Source organism: Rhinoderma darwinii, chromosome 1, assembly GCF_050947455.1.
Source record: "Rhinoderma darwinii isolate aRhiDar2 chromosome 1, aRhiDar2.hap1, whole genome shotgun sequence".
Taxonomy (NCBI): Eukaryota; Metazoa; Chordata; class Amphibia; order Anura; family Rhinodermatidae; genus Rhinoderma; species Rhinoderma darwinii.
The window spans coordinates 583,181,049-583,204,280 of NC_134687.1; the positions used below are offsets into that span (position 1 = coordinate 583,181,049).

The following is a 23,232-nucleotide window of genomic DNA, read 5'->3' on the forward strand; positions in this document are numbered from 1 at the left end:
TGTACGGGTATTTTTCTGCTTCCTGTTACATATCATACTGAATGTAGCAAAAGACCATATAGTCCATATAGTCCCAGTTATTATCAGTAGTAATGGTATTTATCCGTATTTAGCCTAAAAATCTGCACTAAGATCCGCCATGAAATCTGCATGTGTTACTTGGAAGATTTAGTTGTGAATTTTGGTGTGGATATAGCCAGAAATGTCACATTTTGCATAGCAATGAATGGAATCCACAGTGAAGATCCATAGCATTTCCACAACAAATAGATCATGCAGCCCAATAAAAAATCTGCCCCATGCCTAGAATCCACCACACACTTTTTATGCTGTGATTGAATAGGTTTTTTAAAACCCCATTCTTTATACATTGTACTTTATTTCCACAACCAAAATTCTGCAACAAAACGCGATGTGTGAACATAGCTTTAGACTTTATCTGTGCTTGGGCCAGATAATAAGGCCACGTTGCATGTTGTTGTGTTATGTGACGGATAATAGAGTACAAAAGTTTCAACCTTACAAATACATTGAGTCACCCAATCGGTTGAGAAACAGCTGCAGCTATTGGGTGAATGATATGGCCATGCAACAGTCACCCGCCAAAAGAAATCAGAGGTGAATCTCCTGGAACTGCACATTTACTACGTCTTCTATTAACAGTTAAACTAAAAACAATGTGCACACTTAAGGCTTTACATCCAGCTTGCACCAGCCATATGATTGTACAAATCACCATGTAACCTTAAAAGGGGGCCTATAGTATTTGGTGAGGGTAATCCATAGGCTACAATTGGGGGGGGGGGTTTGCATCTCTATAACATGTTCTGTGTAATTCCTCTCTTACTGAATCATTACTTCTACCTTCCAGGACAACATTTTCTGGACAGGACCTAAATGCGTTTTCCCATAATCGATATTTATCACCTTTCCAAACGATAGGTGATAAATATCTGGTCGGTCAGGGTCCGATCGCTATGATTCCCACAGATCCCGAGAAGGGGCTTACCTGGCCATCGATGTGCGCCCCATATGAATGGAGCGGTACTGCGCATGCACTGCTCCATTAATTTTCTATGGGGCTTCTGAAGCTAGCCAAGCGGAAGCCCCAGAGAAAGTGAATGGAGCAGTGGTCGAGTGCTTCATTTGTAAAAGGCGCAAAGGGGCGGCCTGGTGAGCATGTTTTCGGCAACAGTGGTGGTTCTACCTTTACCTATCAAATATAAATGTTGATTATGGGAAAACAGCTTTAAGGGAGTATGTAACAGTAAGGATCTCAATTAACCTTGATCAGAGGCAGAATTGGGATGTTGTGCATATTAGGCTATCCAAATTAAAGCCTATGGCAGGACTTATCATTCTTTTTCTACCGGTGCCTCACCAGCCACGGCCTCACCATTGGTCGTAGTCCATGCCAAAATGTAAAATATAGCCCAATTCTTCTTTCATTCGTCTCTTTGTTAAGTTACTAAATCGTAGATTGGTGCTGCCAGAGAAAGGCCTGTGCAGCATACGATCACTTCTGCCAAAACTGCCTACGCACCAAGCTGTGCCACACCAGCAACTAGTGGATGCCCCAGCACTGAGGCCCGCTTCACAGAATGAGAAGCCCTGGCTTACTGGACACTATTATCATGTACTGTGCAACCCTTTTAATCACGGAATCTTTGCATTCTCTTACTGTTCTTTTTTCTATAAAATCTGCTACATCTTTTCTGTTGTACATTTGGTACTTTTCGTATTTTGTAATTTTATTCCTTTTAAAATCAACCCAGTACGTATCATGTAAATTTGACAGTGAAGCTCGAATGTGTCTTTTTGTTTGCTGAAGTTTAGGCATATTGTAACATTTTCTGGCCTAAAGCTTCACTTGGGTGGCATACCAGCTTCTGTAATGCCTTAGAAATCTTAGTGGTCGACAAATGTAATAAAATCTTATATTAGCAATGGAATTAAACACGTATAACAAACTATTAGGGTATGTTCATACATGACAGATTTGTTGCAGAAATTTGTGTGAAACAAATCTCTGCAGCAAATATGTGAATATAGCCTTATAAACCACTATGTAAAATGTTATTCTTGTCACCTTTGTCCTTATTGATAATGTAACCCTGTTTTCTGCAGTTCACACTGTACTAAGAAATACAGAGAGAAAAAACTATAACTACAACCCCAGTATTACAGTGAACCCTCGCAAATCTCTCTAGCTTTTGGGCTGCACAGTTTGGGCTCCCGGCTATATAATTCCTGGGAATGTGACAAGTCAATACGATTTCCCTATATTTAAAAAAAAATAAAATTATTTTATCATTAATGTCCTCATTGTCAGAAACAATGACATTTCCGCTTCGGTTACACTACGTTTGGCACCAGGAAAGCTTCCTTTAGATGAGGACAGTGGTGGTTAGAGGGCATCACCCCTCCTTCATCAAGGGAGCCATGTACATGCATAAGTACAAACATATACATAAAAAAACATATACACATACAGTACATAAGCAACAAATATACACACTATATAAACATACAGAGTGGCTATGCCTCTGAGAATCGTATCTAGACTTGTAAAACCAATATCTTCCTTTACCACAATGCCTACTCTCTGCCATTGCCATCACAGAGCAGACAAATGCGGGCTCATTGTGGCCCACAGGCTGCCTAGATAAGAACATTTTGTACCACTGGTCTAGGAGGAGCATTTGCACTACAGTCCTCCAAAATGCCGTTCAGTGGTATGGAATATAAATTTATAAAGATCTTTAGATCTTTCTTGGTGAGAGGCCACTACTAAGTTGTAAGAAGCATTGCTGGAAAGTGATAAGTACATCTAGTGTATTACAGACATTTTACATTGTATGTGTCTATAATGTGAGCTGTTAATAGGATTTCATTGGCTAGAGGGGTTGTCTGGTTTAGAAAATCAATTTTAAAATTAACTATTAATAAGCTATAAGTTAAAAGATGAAAGGTGAGGGTGACAGTTCAGGACCCTCATCTGTAAACAAGAAGAAAGAGTGATTAAAAAAATAATTTCACTCTCTGGAGAGGCCGGGATGTCCATTCATGACATGGACTGCCCATTGATTTCAATGAGAGCAGTGTAATGCTTAATTTCTCATGTGGTGGCACTGCAGGGGAACTGAAAACTTGCTGCCAGGTTCCCATTGAGTTTACAGCTGATCACTCAGAATCAGCTTGTCATCAGGGGGCCCTTATAATAAAACATTTTTTTTTATTTTTTACTATCTACATTTATTTTTAGGAGAATATGTCTTAGCTGAAGAATAATGTACTTTGACTGCTGAAAGGTACTCTCAACCCCTCTATCGCCAATATAGTGTAATTTCAGTTTTGAGTTAAATAATCAATGCTGACAGTCTTGTTACTAGGGGCACACTGCCTAACAACAGCAGTCTCTTTAATGTGGTTGTCAGGCAAAATGTCCCTATCAACCAGTCAAGCTACTCATACTATTCGGTTTTTCAGCTCAAGGCAGAATTACCACTGAGATGGGTGACGAAACTTGACAGGACTTAATTTGTTCCCGAACTATGACAAAAATATAGGTCATCGGCAGCTGTCGGGTTTGTCATGAGGATCTTGCAGGCTCTGTCAGTGTATGCGTGAGATCAGTGGCAGGAACGGCCCTGCTCCTGCCACAACTGCCGGGATTTTAAAAAACTTCAATCTTGAAAGTTAATCCCTTTCGTTCTGTGATCAAACATGATCACAGCACTGTTCAAAGGTGGGAGCCTCCTTGAAACATTGATCGCGGGTCCCGATGGCATGGAGACAGCCCGTGATCTGACAAATGTCTGCAGGGCTGCTTTATGTGTATGCCTATTAGGGCATACTGATAGTGTGCCCTAATAGGCACATGTCCATATCTCTATGCAGAGGCACAACAATATTGTATGCTGGCATACAGAAGTAAGCCAGCATATTGTTAATGTCAAAAGTAAACTTTTAAGTTAAAGTCCCTATATGGGAGAAATAAAATGCAAAAAAAAATGTATTCAATAAAGTTGTTTATGAATTAATAAAAAAATAAACAAAAAAACAAGTTTTTAAAGAAAATGTAGTTTTTTTAATAAAAACATGTACAGATGTGTCCATCCTTAACTTTTTTTGCATTTCGTTAAGTTATAGAATTTTTCATGATACCAATACAATACAACCATTTAGTTAAAAAAAACGTGTGTTTTTTTAACATTGGAGTCTATGGCCAACGGATGGCTGTCGGATTTCTGACGTATGGCCTCTGTCAGTGGCACCCGTCACAGCCATCCTGTGAAGAAACGTATACATTAAGGTCAGGAATGGAGTAGCGGCGCTGGATTGACGGGGATCTGTGGGGTAAGTAATGGCTCTTTTTTTTTTTTTGCATCCCTCCTACATTGGCAATTTTTTTTAAATAACTCGGAAAACCCCTTTAAAGGAGGACACATCTGTAACATAAAAAAAACCTCACATATTTGGCATCCCCATGTGCGTATCAACCTATGCTTTAAAGATATTCACTTTGTTTTGAATGCTAACATATATATACACACACCCCAAAATGGTATAAAGTATATTCTTGAAAAACCCCTTTAAAGCACAAAAAGGCATTCAAAAGCAGTCATTTTCAAGCACTGTTGTTGCCACCAAAGAACACTACAGTATTGTACCTTATAGGAGTTGCGGTAAGTAAAGATTTAGCTTTTTTTCACTTTCTTTGAAATTACTTTTCAGGTTGCATAACATTACTGGGTAATTGCTAAACAAGCCTACAGCTAAAATGTTTGTCTGCTGATTTTGATTGTAAGGATTTCATAGCACGGGAGACAATATTCTTGCTTTACATTTATTTTGGAAGTGGTAATATTTTACCAAGTGCGGTAACTCATCTTGATTTGTGTTTATTGCTGTTCATTTAAAGAAGATTACATTTATAGCAACATCCCTGGGTGCTTCATATGCAGAAAAGACGGGAAGTAAAGGGAGTAATTCTACTTCGGATAAATGCGATATTCTTTTGGAGCAGGGCCGGTTTTAGGTTGGTTGGTGCCCTGTGCAATACCTTCTATTGACCCTCCCTCTTCCTTATGCTGTACCATATGGTGCTCAAATAAAACAACCCTACAGTGCCCAAATAACACTGGCAGAGAGCTGCCTAGATAACACTGTACAATTAATAGACTAGGAATGTACCTGCATCCTATGCAGCTGCCTTTCTATCAATTTGAGCACCAAGTTTGGGAATCGGGGGTGCACGCTCTGGGTTCCCAGGCCACCCCCTTTAGTAGGGAGAGGTGATGAGCCCTGTTTGACCACACAGGTCACACAGGCGCAGGGAAAATTTGGTGCCTATTTTCAAAAAGGGCTCTAGGTCTTCCCCGGGTAATTATAGACCAGTAAGCTTAACATCAATTGTGGGGAAAATGTTTGAGGGGCTATTGAGGGACTATATACAGGATTATGTGACAATAAATAGTATTATAAGTGACAGCCAGCACGGTTTTACTAAGGACAGAAGCTGTCAAACCAACCTGATTTGTTTTTATGAAGAGGTGAGCAGAAGCCTAGACAGAGGGGCCGCTGTGGATATAGTGTTTTTGGACTTTGTAAAGGCATTTGACATTGTCCCTCATACTCATCTAATGGGTAAATTAAGGACTATAGGTTTAGAAAGTATAGTTTGTAATTAGATTAAGAATTGGCTCAAGGACCGTATCCAGAGAGTTGTGGTCAATGATTCCTACTCTGAATGGTCCCCAGTAATAGGTGGTGTACCCCAGGGTTCAGTGCTGGGACCACTATTATTCAACTTATTTATTAATGATATAGAGGATGGGATTAATAGCACTATTTCTATTTTTGCAGATGACACCAAGCTATGTAATATAGTTCAGACTATGGAAGATGTTTGTGAATTGCAAGCGGATTTAAACAAACTGAGTGTTTGGGCATCCACTTGGCAAATTAAGTTTAATGTAGATAAATGTAAAGTTATGCATCTGGGTACAAACAACCTGCATGCATCATATGTCCTAGGGGGAACAACAATGGGGAGTCACTTGTTGAGAAGGATCTGGGTGTACTTGTAAATCATAAACTAAATAACAGCATGCAGTGTCAATCAGCTGCTTCAAAGGCCAGCAGGATATTGTTGTGTATTAAAAGAGGCATGGACTCACAGGACAGGGATTATAATATTACCACTTTACAAAGCATTAGTGAGGCCTCATCTAGAATATGCAGTTCAGTTCTGGGCTCCAGTTCATAGAAAGGATGCCCTGGAGTTGGAAAAAATACAAAGAAGAGCAACGAAGCTAATAAGGGGCATGGAGAATCTAAGTTATGAGGAAAGATTAAAAGAATTAAACCTATTTAGCCTTGAGAAAAGACGACTAAGGGGGGACATGATTAACTTATATAAATATATGAATGGCACATACAAAAAATATGGTGAAATCCTGTTTCATGTAAAACCCCCTCAAAAAACAAGGGGGCACTCCCTCCGTCTGGAAAAAGAAAGGTTCAACCTGCAGAGGCGACAAGCTGCCCAGCTCTTCCACTGTCCGTAGTAGTGACACGCCCCCTTGCGAGTTCGGCAGACAAAGTACAAGACTGATCTCTCACAAGAGCTGAAGAGATGAGAGCGCGCATGCACGCTCTCCTCTCCACAGCTCTTACACTGTCCGTAGCACTGACACACCCCTTTGCCAGTTCGGCAGAAGATTGATCTTGAAAGCTGAAGAGTGAGAGAGTGTGCCCCAGGGTTTGTGCAGCCCTCCCCATTACATGCTGCACTCAGCTGCACATGTATGGGGAGGTGAAAGGTTCTCTTTAAGATTATTGCTCAGAATAGGGATTTAGAGGGTCGATAATCTATAATTTGTTCTTTAAGAGTAATGAATGCCATCACAGCTCTAACAGGTTATGCATCGATACATCCCGTCCTTTGTATCTAATAGTCAGCCTGCTGAATCTGTGACATTTTGCCTTAAAGGAATATAAAAAGCATATACAAAAAAATGTGTTTTAGAACTATTTTGTGTGGGTGTGCTACTAATCACTCACATACTTGCCAACAGTCCCGATTTTGGTAGTACAATCCTGCGTAACGGTCCACAAGGGGCTGAGTTTATTCAAATTTGTCTGAAAAGTGGGTGTTTAAATGTTGATAAGTATGTACTCAGTTGTAGTGAGTTTTCCTCATTCACTTCAAAGGGCAAAAAAAATAGAAAATAGTTTTTGCATTGCCAAAATAGATTGTTTAAAATATAAAAGAATGTACAGTACTAATGGCAGCAAATATTTAATGTATTAGGTGTAATGTCACACAATTGTTTAAAAGAAATGAGGCTTTAGGGCTTATCCACACGTAGCGGAATTGCTGCGTATTTTCTGTCCGGAATTGCAGACGGAAAATACGCAGCAGAATACAGTAGCAGCATAGTGGATGAGATTTAACAAATGTCATCCACACGCTTCGGAAAAATTACGATACGAAATTGACCTGCAGTGCGTATTTTTTGTACCGCAGTATGACAATTCTTTCTGCGGAAAGTGGACTGAATTGTTGCGTTTTTTTGAGGAGATCTCACCATCTCCCAGCATTGAGAAAAAAGCAGCTAAATACGCACCATTTTCCACAGTAAAAAACGCAGGAAATGGTGCATTTTTCCAAAGCGGAATGTCTGCTACTTTCAACGGAATTGCTGCAGAAATTTTCTGCAGCAATTCCGTTGCGTGTGGACAAGCCCTTAAAGTGACAGGCAGTCCTTTTCTAGGCTGAACCAGTATGCAGGAGATGCATTGTGCCTGTCTGTTTCAAAGTTATGTCTCTGAGACATGAGGCTGAAGACTTGTTAAATATTGTCATTAAACTGTGTATAATCTGTGTAGAAAGAAAGTGAAAGTTTTATACGTGTTTGTTTTTCTCCGTGTTGCCTTTCACTATTAATTTCACTGTTCTAAAACATGACATTTAGATATAGGATGAGCCCTCCCTTCACCTAAAACAACCCAAACTACAGTAAACGTAGGCTCTAGAATAAGTCCATTAAATACTTTATTTTAGGTGTCAAACTGGCCACAGCTTTATTTAAATCACAGGATCACAGAAGGAGTTTGAGGAAGTGCTAGGCCATCGAGATTCATGAATATTGTGAAATACCTTTCTGTCTGACATACAGCATCCGGCCACACAGCAATAATGTTGCAGCATGTTCGGGCTCGACTTTCTACCAGATTCAGTACACTTTAAGTGCACCAATAACCCTACTGAAGATCCTCACTCCTATGTTTACCTACCAAGCCCGACCCTAGATGACGTTACCATTACAACATTCTTCAGTCTGGTTACTTCCAAAGTTCAGCCTGTTCATCACCTTAAGGCTACATTCACACGAGCGTGACAGATTTACACTCGTGAAAAACGCGCGTAAATCTGATTCCGTGTGCGTTGCATTATTGCATCTATGCTTTGCGAGGGGCATGTGTTTTTCACGCACTCGCAGAGGAAATTTTTTTTAATGGAATTGATGCGCCAATCAAGCACAGTACACGAATGTGCATCCGTGTTCTGTGCGTGGTTTTCACGCACCCATTGACTTCAATGGGCGCGTAGGTGCGTGAAAACGCACCAATATAGGACATGCAGTGAGTTTTACGCAGCGGACTCTCGCTGCATGAAAAATCCTGCATTTGTGAATGGCCCCATTGAAATCAATAGGTCGGTGTGCTGTGCATGATTTCCATGCACAGTACATGGATGAGATTCACGTTTGTGTGAATGGGCCCTAAGGTTTATTATCCTCTATTAGGGCATGACCAGACGTGGCATAAGTCTTCCACCACTGTCCGCATCAATGCCGCACATAATCTGCGTTGCAGATTCTGTTGCGGCTTTGCCTAAAATGGGCATTAAATTGATGCGGACTAGCCGTTGCGTATTCAGGTGAAGAGTGCTTCCCTTCTCTCTATCAGTGCAGGATAGAGAGAAGGGACAGCCCTTTCCCTAGTAAAAGTAAAATAAATTCCTACTTACCCGGCCGTTGTCTTGATGACGCGTCCCTCTCTTGACATCCAGCCCGACCTCCCTGGATGACGCGGCAGTCCATGTGACCACTGCAGCCTGTGATTGGCTGCAGCGGTCACTTGGACTGAAACATCATCCTGGGAGGCCGGACTGGAGGAAGAAGCAGGGAGTTCTCGGTAAGTAGGAACTTCTATTTTTTTTTTACAGGTTGATGTATATTGGGATCGGAAGTCACTGTCCAGGGTGCTGAAACAGTTACTGCCGATCGTTTAACTCTTTCAGCACCCTGGACAGTGACTATCTCCTGACGTCGCCTAGCAACGCTCCCGTAATTACGGGTGCACACACGTAGTCACCCGTAATTACGGTAGCCCCATTGACTTCTATGGGCCTGCCCGTGCCGTAATAACGGCCCGTGATTACGGGAGTTTTTACGTTAGTGTGCATGGGGCCTCAGTCTGGCTGTAGACCTAGAAATACAAAGTAGAAGACTTAGAGAAAAACGAAGTCATTACGCCACAGGTATAGTAAAAAATTAACAAGTTTTATTAAGGACATACAATACAAAATACAAAGATATAAAATTCAAAGAAGGATCCGAATAAAAGAAAGAACACAGTGTGACGGCTTCAAGAAAAATAGGAATTGGGGTATGGAGCCCACCACAACAAAAGTTCTCTGGCACAAATTTGCTATCAAATATAGGTCACAGATGGTATGGTCTAAATAATATAATGCGTAACTATAAGTTAATAATAGCAGCAAAGTTTACATAGGGAGAAAAATCACTCTAAGACCATAAGTATCCAAATTAGCTGGAGTACAAGGATTAGTTACCATAATTAGTTATACATATGAAGATAGACCAAGACCGAAAGTATTGTAATAGGGCTGAAGTTGCCAGGGAAAAACATCAAATATGCATAGCCTGTGTAGATCACAAAGAGTCTACACCGGACATGAGAAGTAAATGAAGGGAGGCTTACCCATGAAAATGACCGTTGTAAACGCCCCACACTGCAGCCTGAAAAGGTTGCCCCTAGAAATACAAAGGTCCAGCCAGAATGAAGAAATATCATGTTCGTAAAACAAATACGCTGCGCAACACACATAACATCCGCATACTTCATTGCAGAATTTTGACTCTCCATTGAAGTCAATGGAGAAATTCCCGCAATGAGTCCGCAACAAGTCCGCTACACGTCCGCAACAGCCAGTGTATGCTGCGGACACCAAATTCCGCATTGCAGCCTATGGTCCTCAGCAGAGTTTTCCGTAATGTGTAAACGAACCTAACTAAAAAGATGTGGAAAGCAATGGAGAAACGTGTACGCTGCGGATTTCCACAGCGGACTGTCCGCAGCGGAATTTCAGAGCAATTCCGCCACGTCTGGTCATGCCCTTAGGCCTAATTCAGACGAACGTGTCAGTTTTGCGTCCGCAAAAAATGCAGCGTTATTCATGCGTTGCAGTTCCGTGTGCCATCAGTTTTTCATGTCAGTGTTTGTGCACATATTTTTATTTTATCAATGAGGGAGACTAGACATGGACCGCACATCCACTATATACTATGATCAATTGCGGCTAGGCAAAATTATTAAACATGAACGAGAGGTTCATATTTTTATTTATTTATTTTTTACTCAGCCTTTCTTTAGCAACTGTTGCGTGAAACACGGACAGCACACGGGTGACGTCCGTGTGCTGTCCGTGATTTTCATGCCCTTATAGACTTCAATGGGCGCGTGGTCCGCAAAAATGGACTAGAATAGCACATGCAGTGAATTTCACACAGCGGAAATACGCTGCATGAAAAATCACGCATTTCTGAATATCCCCATTGAATTGCAGTGGTCCGTGTGCTGTCCTTTGTTTTAACGGACAGCACACGGACGTATACAACGTTCGTCTGAATAAGGCCTTAGTTAGAATTAGCCCACCATAACTTGCCTGCAACTTCCGCCTGACTCCTCAACCGCAAAAGCATAGCCGTGACAGTTTATAAAATGTTCCATACCACGTGTAACCTTTCTTAAAATTGACTCCCATTTTTTTTTTGTACACTTAATTCCATGCCATGAACTTATAACTTAAAAATAAATGTCCAGGCAAAGCTATGAAAATGGGACTAAACACGGCAAACCCCCAACTTACAAAGAGTCATCCTACAGCACTCAGAGGGGGAAAACCCCCTGTGGAGTAAAGCTTTAGGTTTAGTTGACACGGAATCTCCCTCAATTGATTTTTTCCGCTTGAAAAAAAAAAAAAAGTGTCATGCCTTATCTTTGAGCGGTTTCTGCCTCTAAACCTCCACAGAAGTCAATAGGAGGCAGAAAAAAAAATGCTCTGTTCGCCTGGAGCAGTTTTTGACACGGTTTTTGCATTTAGTTAATTAAAAAAAAAAAGCCTTAAAAAAAGGCGTAAAAAAATCCTCCAAAAATGGGTAAAAAACATGTCAAAAATACGCTTGCATTTCAAAATCTGCCTCAAAAATCCTGACGGAATTTTGAGGCAAATTTTTCTACCTGACAAAAAACTGTGTGAACTAGGCCTTAGGGAACCATAGCTGAAGGATTGCCTTTCCCTTGGGCTTGGAAGGATAATGCCAACATTAAATGGATATTCCCATCTCAGGGTAAGTCCACACGTAGAGTAAGTACTGTGGATTCTCCGAAATGAAATCCAGATTTTAATGTGAAAATCTCCAGAGTAATACAGTAGAAGCACAGTGGATGAGATTCAAGCAAATCTCATCCACATGCTGCGTAAAAAACCCGCCGGAAAAACTTTCTTAAATTGACCTGCGGTGCGTTCTTTTAATCCGCAGCAGGTCCATGTGTGCTGCGGAATCACTCATTTTCTGTTCCGGTCTTCCCCATTAAATTCAATGCGATTCCACAGCAGAAATTGCAACTTATAAAAATTCTCTCTGCATCCAACCCGGCCTCAGGGATGACGTTTCATCCCATGTGACTGCTGCAGCCAATCATAGGCTGCAGCGGTTACACGGGATAAAACGTCATCCCAGGAGGCCAGACTACAGGACATCAGAAGGGCGCGTCGCCATGGCTACAGGTGAGTATAGGCTTTTTTTATCTGCTGTTTTCCGCAGCGGACATTCCGGACAATTTGGTGCGGTTTTTCGTCCGGAAAACCCTGCCTGCTCCAGGGCAGATATGTTGTGTACCTTTTATGCAGCGTATCTGACCTGTGTGAACATAGCCTTAGACATTTATGGCATATCCGCAGGATATGCCATAAATGTCTGATAGATGCGGGTCCCAGCTGAGGGACCCGCACCTGCATCGAGAACGGGGGTCACCCGACCTCTTTTTCCCCTGGTATGGCAGCCACTGGCCGCAGATTCCAGGAAGAGACTAGTGGAGTGAGGGCCGCACATGCGCTGTGCTTGGGACATATTTTATTCAAATTTTGCATGACTTATGATAATTTTGCATGATGCATGATTATAAACTTCTGTACAAGGCTGGTAGCGAATATGCATAGAAATTTGATAGTAGAAAACCTATAAGCAAAAAGCACAGGGAACATAGCACCCAAAGAAATATATATAACTCCTAAGTATTGTAAAAAAAATAGGAATCTTTATTATGTGATAGATATCAACAATACATGGTATCAAAAGATGAATATATAGAAAAAACTTGATAAAAGAGGTCACATGCGGAGAGCAAAAACAGTAAGGGAATATGTTACTATACCCAAGGGTTAACAGAACAACCCATCTCAAAAATAGCATAACCACCTTATGCACAACCCCACCACTAATGCATCAACAGAGAAAAAATGCTACAATATAAAGTGCACAGTTACTAGATAATATAAATTCATCAATATAGGTACATATAAAAGATTGCCTCTAGTAATATATAAGCATAATAACAGATACTAGATAGGGTGGAATCAGAGACCCAACCAAAACAATGGCTAAGCAAACAACCAGAAAGATATTAAAGAGACGTTCCCAAAGTCATGGGGGGGGGGAGGAGGGAATGGTCATATGAGATGTGGCAAAAAGACCGCCTCAACGCGCATTTCGCCTAAAACCGGCTACGTCAGGAGGCTAACTATATTAAAATACCAGGGGTTTATATAGGAATGCTGTAAACGCGAATCAGCTATTACCTGTGAGTGGTATGCAAATCGGAGCTCCGCCCGCATGTTGGGAGCCACCGAATCACCGGAAGCGCCACGTGTCTGCATTTTGATGAAACTAAATAAGGTGAAAGAAGAATTTCCATTTTTCACATTGCTTGTTCTTTCACCTTATGTAGTTAATATATTTTTACATTTATATATCATCATTTCTTTGATGTTTTTGATGTAGTATATTTGATGTACTATATTATAATCATGTTTTGATATTAATTATTAATTATATATGGAATTGTTTATTTAGTCTTATATATATCTCTTGTATTGATTATATATTTATATATTTTTACTTTTTATACTTCCTATTTATAAGTATTTGTATAAGATATATATATATACAGTTATTTTGTATGATGTCAATTATTATGAATATATTTTTTTCAATTCAGTATTATTTATCATGGATACTTAGCTACTCGTTTTGGGTGTAATAATTAATGCCAATTGACTGCCCATATTTCATCAATTTAAATATACTCATTCCCTCTATATTTATTCCTAGCGTAATTACTTATTATCCTTTTTGCCTGTGTTGCTCTGCACGGACGCTTGTCCGCATATGCGCTAAAGGCATCGTATTCTGGAGTGCTGTTTTGTTTGTCTGCATCGCCTTGGTGACACGTGGCGCTTCCGGTGATGCGGTGGTTCTCAACATGCGGGCGGAGCGCCGATTTGCATACCACTCACAGATGAGAGCTGTTTGGCGTTTACAGTATTCTTATATAAACCCCTGGTATTTTAACTTAGCCTCCTGATGAAGCCGGTCTGAGGCTATGTTCACACTGAGTTTTTTGCAGGAGGAATATCTGCCTCAAAATTCCGTTTGGAAGTTTGAGGCAGATTTTCCTCTCCCTGCACGCCGATTTCCGCGGCGATTTTCGCTGCGTTTTTCGCCCGCGGCCATTGAGCGCCGCGGGCATAAAACACCGCAAAATACGCTTTCTCTGCCTCCCATTGAAGTCAATGGGAGATCAGAGGCGTAAACGCCCGAAGATAGGGCATGTCGCTTCTTTTTCCCGCGAGGCAGTTTTACTGCTCGCGGGAAAAAGACGCCGACGCCTCCCATTGAAATCAATGGGAGCCATTTTAGGGCCGTTTTTGACGGCCCTAAAGTTCCTTGTGAACTTAGCCTTAGGCGAAATGCGCGTTGAGGCGTTTTTTTTGCCACATCTCATGCGGCCATTCCCTCCTTTCCCCACCATGACTTTGGTAACGTCTCTTTAATATATTTCTGGTTGTTTGCCTAGCCATTATTTTGGTTGGGTCTCTGATTCCACCCTATCTAGTATCTGTTATTATGCGTATATATTACTAGAGGCAATCTTTTATATGTACCTATATTTATGCATTTATATTATCTAGTAACTGTGCACTTTATATTGTAGCATTTTTTCTCTGTTGATGCATTAGTGGTGGGGTTGTGCATGAGGTGGTTATGCTATTTTTGAGATGGGTTGTTCTGTTAACCCTTAGGTATATTAACATCTTCCCTTACTGTTTTTGCTCTCCGCATGTGACCTCTTTTTATCAATTTTTTTCTATATATCTTTTGATACCATGTATTGTTGATATCTATCACATAATAAAGATTCCTATTTTTTTACAATACTTAGGAGTTATATATATTTCTTTGGGTGCTATGTTCCCCGTGCTTTTTGCTTATAGGTTTTATACTTGTATCTAGGGGAACCCCTTTTTTCTTTGGTTTGTTGAGGTTTTATGTAGGTTTATAGAAATTTGATGGTGCCTACTTACTTTTTGGGTTGGTTTTTATTCATATCTATGACAATTCCTATTCCTGGGTCACAAGAAAACTTAAATTGGTTCCTGAAGTTGTTTAAATGTCTGCAATATTTTGTTCAATTTTGCTGTCATAAGGTTGCACAATTTGAAATTGCTTTTGGAATACAAAAATAAGGGAACATTCACACGTGGCGGAATTGCTGTTGAATTCCGCTGCGGACAGTCCGCAGTGGAATTCTGCAGCGGCCGTTTTTTACATTTGTTTCCATACATTTTTAGGAAAGTTAGTTCAGACGTTGCAGAAAATAACTGTGTGGAAATCAGGCTGCGGTGCAGAATTTTCCCTCCACAGCATGCTCATGACGTTGCGGAGAAGAAGCGGAATTTCACTGCGGATTTCAGCCTTTGCAATGCTAAAACTGAAATCTGTGGTAAGTCCGCTGTGATATCTACAACTTCTGAATTACCTGCCAAATATGCAAATGCAGATTAGTTGCGTAATTGCCTCAAATCTGCACCAACATTTGCAGCGGAAAAATTCTGCCACGTCTGAACGTGCCCTAATAAGCAGACTCCGGCTCTAAATTTCTGAAGCCCTTTGGAAACTTTAAAAAAAGCAACCCAATGTTTTTCTGTGGGTGCAAGCTCCATTTTTCCATTACACTAGATTTGATAAAGCTCCCCAAATGTCTCTACCAAGCACGCCCTCAGTGCACAGAGTGCATATAACTTACAACTGTTCTCTTCCCTGCACATTTTCCCCTTTACTTTTTTATTCTGAAGCTTCATGATTTCTTGTGTAATCTTCTAATATTTCCTTTTGTTGTTAGTTAGGGGTATTTATAGTAATACTGTCATTTCTACCATAGAGCTGTAATTTACTGTTATAGCAAATATAACTTCCTGTACACCTAGATAAATGTCATCAAATGGTGGTCATCCAGAAAACAAGTGGTGGCTAGGCATTCTGAATTTACACAGCCTGCAGAATACAATACGAGCAATAGGAAATAAGCATAAATTCTGCAAATATAGATAAAACAAATGAAACTGTATGTGTATACAATTACTGCATTCATTAATTTTTTACTATATTAAAGTGGGATACCAATTTATAATGTTATGGCATATCACTAGGATATTGCAGAAAAATTACGATAGGCGAGTGTCCAACCTTTGGTCCCCATAAATCACGAAAACTAAGGTGAATAGGACTGTGTTGTAGTTCCTTGCACAGTGGGTGGTGGAACGTTATTGTGCATGGAAATAATGTGAAGAAGCGGCTGTGCTGTGGCTCCTTCTTTCTGATGACCGGTAAATGTTGCAGCATTTGAACCCCCATGAACACTAGGTGATGGCATATCCTAGCAATACGCCATCACTTACTATCATGGGAATACCCCTTTAATGGGAACTTGTCAGCAGGTTCATGCCCTAACCATGGTCAGCTTGAAATAGCAGACAGGTGCCCATACTTCCCTGAACTATGTTTTTCTCTTAAGCATTGCAGTTTTTCAGAGAAGACATCATATTAATAGGTGACGGGCTCGGGGAGAAGTGTCCGATGGGTGCCTCCACCTCAACTGAGCTTAATTGACCGGATTTTCCCTGTTTGTGTATAGAGAGAGACCTGTCAATCAAGCTGAGAATTAGGGCTGCTGACAGGTTGACTTTCAAAGGATTTTGTAGTCATGGGACGTTTTTACATACTGATGAGCTATCCACAGGATAGATCTTCAGTATATGATCAGTGGGGGTCCGACACCTGGACCCCGCATCGATCAGCTGTTGCGGCTGTCTCTGGCACCAGGAGTTATACAGTGTTCGGAGACGGAAGCAGAAGGATCCGACCACAGTATAGCGGTTGTGTTGGGTTACTGCAGCTCTGCTCCTATTCACTTGACTAGGAGCAGAGCTGCAGTACTGCAGCACAGCCGCTATACAGTGGTCGGAGCCTTCTGCTTCAGGCACCGACCACTGTATTACTCCTGGTGATGGAGGCAGCCGGAACAGCTGATCGGTGTGGGGTCTGGGTGTCGGACACCCACCGATCATATACTGATGACCTATTCTGTGGATAGGTCATCAGTAGGTCATCAGTATGAAAAAATGCCCCATGACCAGAAAACCCCTTTAAACCCTATCCGCACGAGTCAGTAACTATACGTTGTATACAACTATACGTTGTTACTTCCCGCACGAGGACGTATAGTTACTGAGTTGTTTCCAGTGTACACTGTCGGCTACAGTGTGCATCGGGAACCGGGAGGTCAGCTGTCGACGACAGCTGACACTCCACTCTTGCCGGCCAGCGGCCCTTTGCTGCTGATTTCGGCAACTAACCCCTTAAATGCTGCAATCGGTTGCGATCGCCGCATTTAACGGGTTTCTAGCATATCGGCAGACCCCGGTCTGAAAACGCGGTGTTTGCCCATAGTTAGCATGGCAAACAGAAGCCAAACAATGGTCTCCGTGTCTGCCATGGACGGAAGCACATCAGGACCAACCTCCGGCTGGTCCTGATATGCTTCCTGTCAGAGTGACAGGAAGTCACTGTTGTTCCCAATGCACATTGTCGGCGAGACCTTCCACAGCTTTTTGGACTAAAAAATAAAAAAGTCATGGCTCTCAGAATACGGTGACACAGAAAATAAATAATATTATAGAAAAGTAATTTTAATGTGTAAACGCTGCAAAACATAAAAAAACGATATACTTATGGCAGCGCCATAATCGTACCGACCCGCAGAATAAAGTAAAATGTAATTTATTGTGCACGGTGAACACCGTAAGAAATAAAGAACTTAAACCGCCAAAATCGCTGTTTTTTGGTCACCTTAGCTCTAAAAAAATTTAATAAAAAGTGATCAAGAAGTTGTATGTACAATAAAATGGTACCAATAAAAGCTACAGCTCATCTCGCCAAAAATAAGCCCTCACGCCGCTCAATCGACCAAAAAATATAAAAGTTATGGCTCTCAGAATGTGATGATACAAAACAATTTTTTCTTTTAACAAAAAGTATTTTCTTTGTAAAAGTAGTACATTATAAAAAAAAACTATATAAATTTGGTATCACCGTAATCGTATTGAGATGCAGAATAAAACTAATGTTGTCGTTTTTACTGCACGGTGAAAGACATAAAATCAAAACCCCCAAAACAATGTAGGAATCACAGTTTTTTCAAATTTCAGCCTGCAAATAAATTTTGCTCAGTTTCCCAGTACATTATATGGTACTTTAAATGGTGTCAATAGAAGCTACAGCTCCTCCCGCAAACAATAAGCCCTCACACCGCTCTATTGATGGAAAAATAAAAAAGTTATGGCTCTTGGAAGGCGGGAGTTAAAAACTAAAATGAAAAAGCAAAAAAGGATCAGTCCTGAAAGGGTTAATTAATTTCTAATATGGGGTATTGCCATACTCAGGAGAAATTGCTTTACAAGTGTTGGGTTGATTTTTCTCTTTTATCCCTTGTGAAAATGTAAAAATGCAACATTTTAGTGGACAAAGATGTTGATATTCATTATCACGGCCTAATGCCACTAAATTCTACAAAAACAATCTGTGGGGTCAAAATGCTAACTATACCCCCAGAAAAGTTCCTTGAGGGGTGTAGTTTCCAAAATGGGGTCACTTTTGGGGGATTTGCACTGTTTTAGTCCCTCGAGGGCATAGCAACATGGCACTGAAAACCAATCCAGCAAAATCTGTGCTCCAAAATCCAAAAGGCGCTCCTTCCCTTCTGAGCACTGGGGGGTTTAGACTGTTTAGGTACCACAAGACCTCTTCAAACCTGACATGGTGGCTAAAATATATTCTAAAAAAAGGAGGCCCCAAAATCCACTAGGTGCTCCTATGCTTCTGAGGCCTGTGCTTCAGTCCATTAGGACACTAGAACCACATGTGGGATATTTCTAAAAACTGCAGAATCTGGGCAATAAATATTGAGTTGCGTTTCTCTGGTAAAACCTTCTGTGTTACAGAAAAAAATGTATTACAAATGAATTTCAGCTAAAAAAATTGTAAATTTCACCTCTACATTGCCTTAATTCCTGGGAAACGCCTAAAGGATTAAAATACTTTCTGAATGCTGTTTATAATACTCTGAGGGGTGCAGTTTTCAAAATGGGGTGATTTATGGGGACTTTCTAATATATAAGGCCCTCAAAGCCACTTCAGAACTGAACTGGTGCCTGAAAAAATTGCCTTTTGAAACTTTCTTGAAAATATAAGAAACTAGCTTTTATACCCGCCGTTGCTCGGGAGGTTGACTTACGGTATGGATAGAGTAAAAGCTCACTATTTAAATATCTTTCAGTATGAATTTAATTGCTACCTCTCGATATGCTAGAGAGTGTAAATAATCTTGTTGGAAGCATAAAAAATTAAATGAAGCAGTATATTCATTACAGATTTAGGCCTCATGCACACGAACGTAAAAACACTCGTAATCACGGGCTGTAATTACAGCCCGTAACTACGGCCCCATAGACTTCTATTGGCCACGGGTACCTTCCCAATATACGGCTTCATGCCCACTTCAGTCTTTTTCTTCAGGGTGCTAGCCGTTTTTCAGACGGCTAGCACCCTGACCCACTTATTTCATTGGGGCCATGCACACTTCAGTTTTTTTGATAGTCCCGTTGCTCCGTTCCGACAAAAGTAGAGCATGTCCTACTTTGGTCTGAGATTCCGTGACCATGAGGCCCATGCAAGTCAATGGGGCCGTCAAAAAAACTGAAGGCACACGAACAGCATTCGTGTGCCGTCCGTGTGTGACGGAGTCGTTGCCTAGCAACGGCCGAGTGGGCAGAGGTACACATACAGACAGATACTGCACTGCACTAATCGGTAGCCCCTTCTCTCTGTCAGCGCTAAAAGTTGAAGTTTTTCACGAATAAATATTGAATTTATCGACCACATTTTTTCACTAACATAAAGTATAATATGTCACGAGAAAACAGTCTCAGAATCGCTTGGATAGGTTAAAGCATTCCAAAGTTATTACCACATAAAGCGACACATATCAGATTTGAAAAAATCATCTGTGTCCACAGGGCCAAAACAGGCTGTGTCCTGTAGGGGTTAAGGCTGGTTTCCCAGCAGTGGCGCACCTGCCATGAGGCTTGGTGAGCCGACAGCCTCAGGCGGCGCCACCTTGCCGAAAATGGGAGGCAGCAATAAGTGGCGTAACTATCGCGGTATCAGCCGTAGCGGCTGCTACAAGGCCCGTAGCTTGAGGGGGCCCGGGCCGCTAGCCGTCACGCCCCCCCCCATATGCCCGGTGGCGCCGCTAGCAGCCGTTATGGCTGCTACTGCTGTAGCGATGTCAAGTCCGTATATCAGGGTAGCTCCTTTCTCCCTGTTGTTTCACACCGAATAACCACCTCTGTAAATTGAAAGCTGAAGGCATGCCCGACAAGAAGTAAACCAGCCAGAGATGTTTGGTACACAGCTTTCCCTCGATCAGACAAGAGGAGAACTGCCCTTTATTCAGAACAAAGAAACACACAGAGAAAAGACACATGCCCCTCCCTAGAAATGTGGGACTTGCTTAAGTCCCATTGGCTCCTCAGCTGTAAGTTCTCCTGTACATTCTTCTGCACACTCCTCTTTGCATTCCAGGGGGCAGTGTCTTCCATAGGCGTGTTATGCAGGCTCTTTGTGCTCCATGAATCCAATCTCTTTGTGTAATATGCTGAATATATATATATATATATATATGTAAGGATAATATTTTTCAAACAATATACATGGTAATGATCCCTGACAGCGACGCTACTACAGGGCCCGCACCGCCGAGCATCTAACATTTATGGGCCGGGGGCGACACGGGCCCCCTCATGCCCGGGGACGTAGCTAGCACCGGAGGGGGCCCGGTGCTAGCGACAGCCACCCCGTCTTGCAGTAAGTGTACCTGCATCTATAGCACGCAGGTACAAATACATGCATTAGTGCTGAATGGCCGGGCATGTTCCGTGCCCGACCATTCAACGCCTTACAATGGCGCTGATTGGCGGGGCAAAATGACTTGCCCCGCCAATCTGCACCTTTCATCAATGCTAGTGTCGCGATCACGTTATTGCGCCTCTTCCATGCTTGAAAGGCTCTGATTGACGGGGCAAGTCATTCTGCACCACCAATCAGCGCCTTTGAACGACGCGGCGTTCAGCTACAGCAGACCTTCTCAGAAGAGAGCAGATCTGCATTGCCACCGGACAGGATCATGTGAGTATGTAAAGTTTTATTTTTTTCTCTACTAAAACTGTGAGTGGCATTAGCTACAGTGGGGGCTCTATCTATAGGGGGGAGGGTCGTCTATATATGGGGATGTGGGCCTCTGTATACAGGGGGGGTCGGGTCTATATGTGGGGATGTGGGCCATTATATACAGGGCGGATCTGGGCCATTATATACAGGGGGGTCCATATGGGGATGTAGGGCACTATGTACAGGGGGGTATATAAGTGGGGATGTGGGCCACTATATACAGGGGGGGTCTATATTTTGGGATGTGGGGCACTATCTACAGGGGGGTCTATATATGGGGCACTATATACAGGGGCGTCTATATGTGGGGATGTGGGGCACTATATACAGGGGGAGCTATTTGTGGGGATGTGGGGCGCTATATACAGGGGGAGCTATATGTGGGACACTATATACAGGGGGAGCTATATGTGAGGTACTATCTACAGACACAGTGTATGGTACTATTATAATCAGGGACACTATTATATTTAGAGGTTTTGAGAATTTTAACTTTGTTTATATGTGCAGAAATGTTTTTAAAAGTGGGAAACTGAAGACATCTGAGCGGAAAACTGCAGAAATGGGTCATGGCCGGGAGAAATCCATCATAGAGGTCTGGACCGGAGGGAGAAGAAAAGAACTAGAATCTGAGACGTCACCGGTGAGTCACTTAATGTAAATGTTTATTCTGCCTCTAATCAGCAATGTAGTCACTGTGTGATCTGTAGCGAGATGATGGGTGGTATGATTTTTTTTTCGTGAAACAGCATCTCCCAGCATATCATTACCATTGTTCGGTCCATGATGGGAGCTGTAGTTTTACGCCGTACAAACCTATACAGCAGGGGTTGCACTAAATTTGTGCTCCATATATGTACTGGGCTTAGTTCTGGTGCTGTATGTAAGTACTGAGGTTTGTTCTGGTGCTGTATATATGTACTGAGGTTTGTTCTAGTGCTGTATCTATATGTACTGAGCTTGGTTCTGGTTTTGTATTTATGCATGAGCTTCGATCTAGTGCTGTGTATATGTATGAACTTCGTTCTGGTGCTGTATATATGTCAGAGCTTGGTTCTAGTACTGTATTTATGTACGGAGCTTGGTTGTGGAACTGTATATATATATATATATATGTATATATATATATATATATATATGTATGTATATATATATATATATATATATACAGTCCAATGGTAGATGAACACAGCACTCCAGTAGTTATCAAAAAATCAGGCCATGTGCTCGTTACCTGGGGGTGAATCAATTCCCCAAAGAATAGAGAGAAGCGTAGAACACAGTAACGGCACCAGGACTTCAGAGTAGATGAAAGCAAAAAGTGGATTTATTCACCTCAGTAAAGCAACGTTTCGGTTCAACAGGAACCTTTTATGGCTTGAGAAAGGTTCCTGTTGAACCGAAACGTTGCTTTACTGAGGTGAATAAATCCACTTTTTGCTTTCATCTACTCTGAAGTCCTGGTGCCGTTACTGTGTTCTACGCTTTTCTCTATATATATATATATATATATATGAGCTTGGTTGTGGTACTGTAAATATGTATGAGCTTGGTTCTGGAGCTGTAATTGTATAAGATATATCTATAATAATAAAATTGCAGGGAAGATGGAATTGTTCTCAATTCATTGTATATTTCATGGGAACCTGTCTGGTAGTTTTAACCCCTTGAACCGCCACCATGCGGTAATACATGACCTGACAATATTTCCCCTGTATTTTTCTCAGATGCAGCAAAATCTTTAAAATCCACTTTTAAAACGGCGCACACTATATGCTAATTACTCATTAAAGGTCATGGGGCGGTGCCGCTATCCTGACGAGTCACATGGTCCTGCATTTAAACCCAACTTTCCATGTTTGATTGACATCCCCTGACTGATACAACGTTCTCAGATGCGCCATTGCCTTGTGGCCCTATAGACAAAGGGGGGCTGCGTGGCACTATATACAAGGGGAGCTGTGTGGCACTGTACACATGGGGAGCTGTGTTGCACTATATACAAGGG

General features: G+C 41.6%; 1 protein-coding gene across 2 annotated transcripts in view; it reads left to right on the plus strand.

Moving 5' to 3' along the window:
* The window catches only part of PARP8 (poly(ADP-ribose) polymerase family member 8), a 319,726-nt gene that overhangs the window by 3,528 nt on the left and 292,966 nt on the right, over positions 1–23,232 (plus strand). The gene's annotated exons all lie outside the window — the stretch shown is intronic.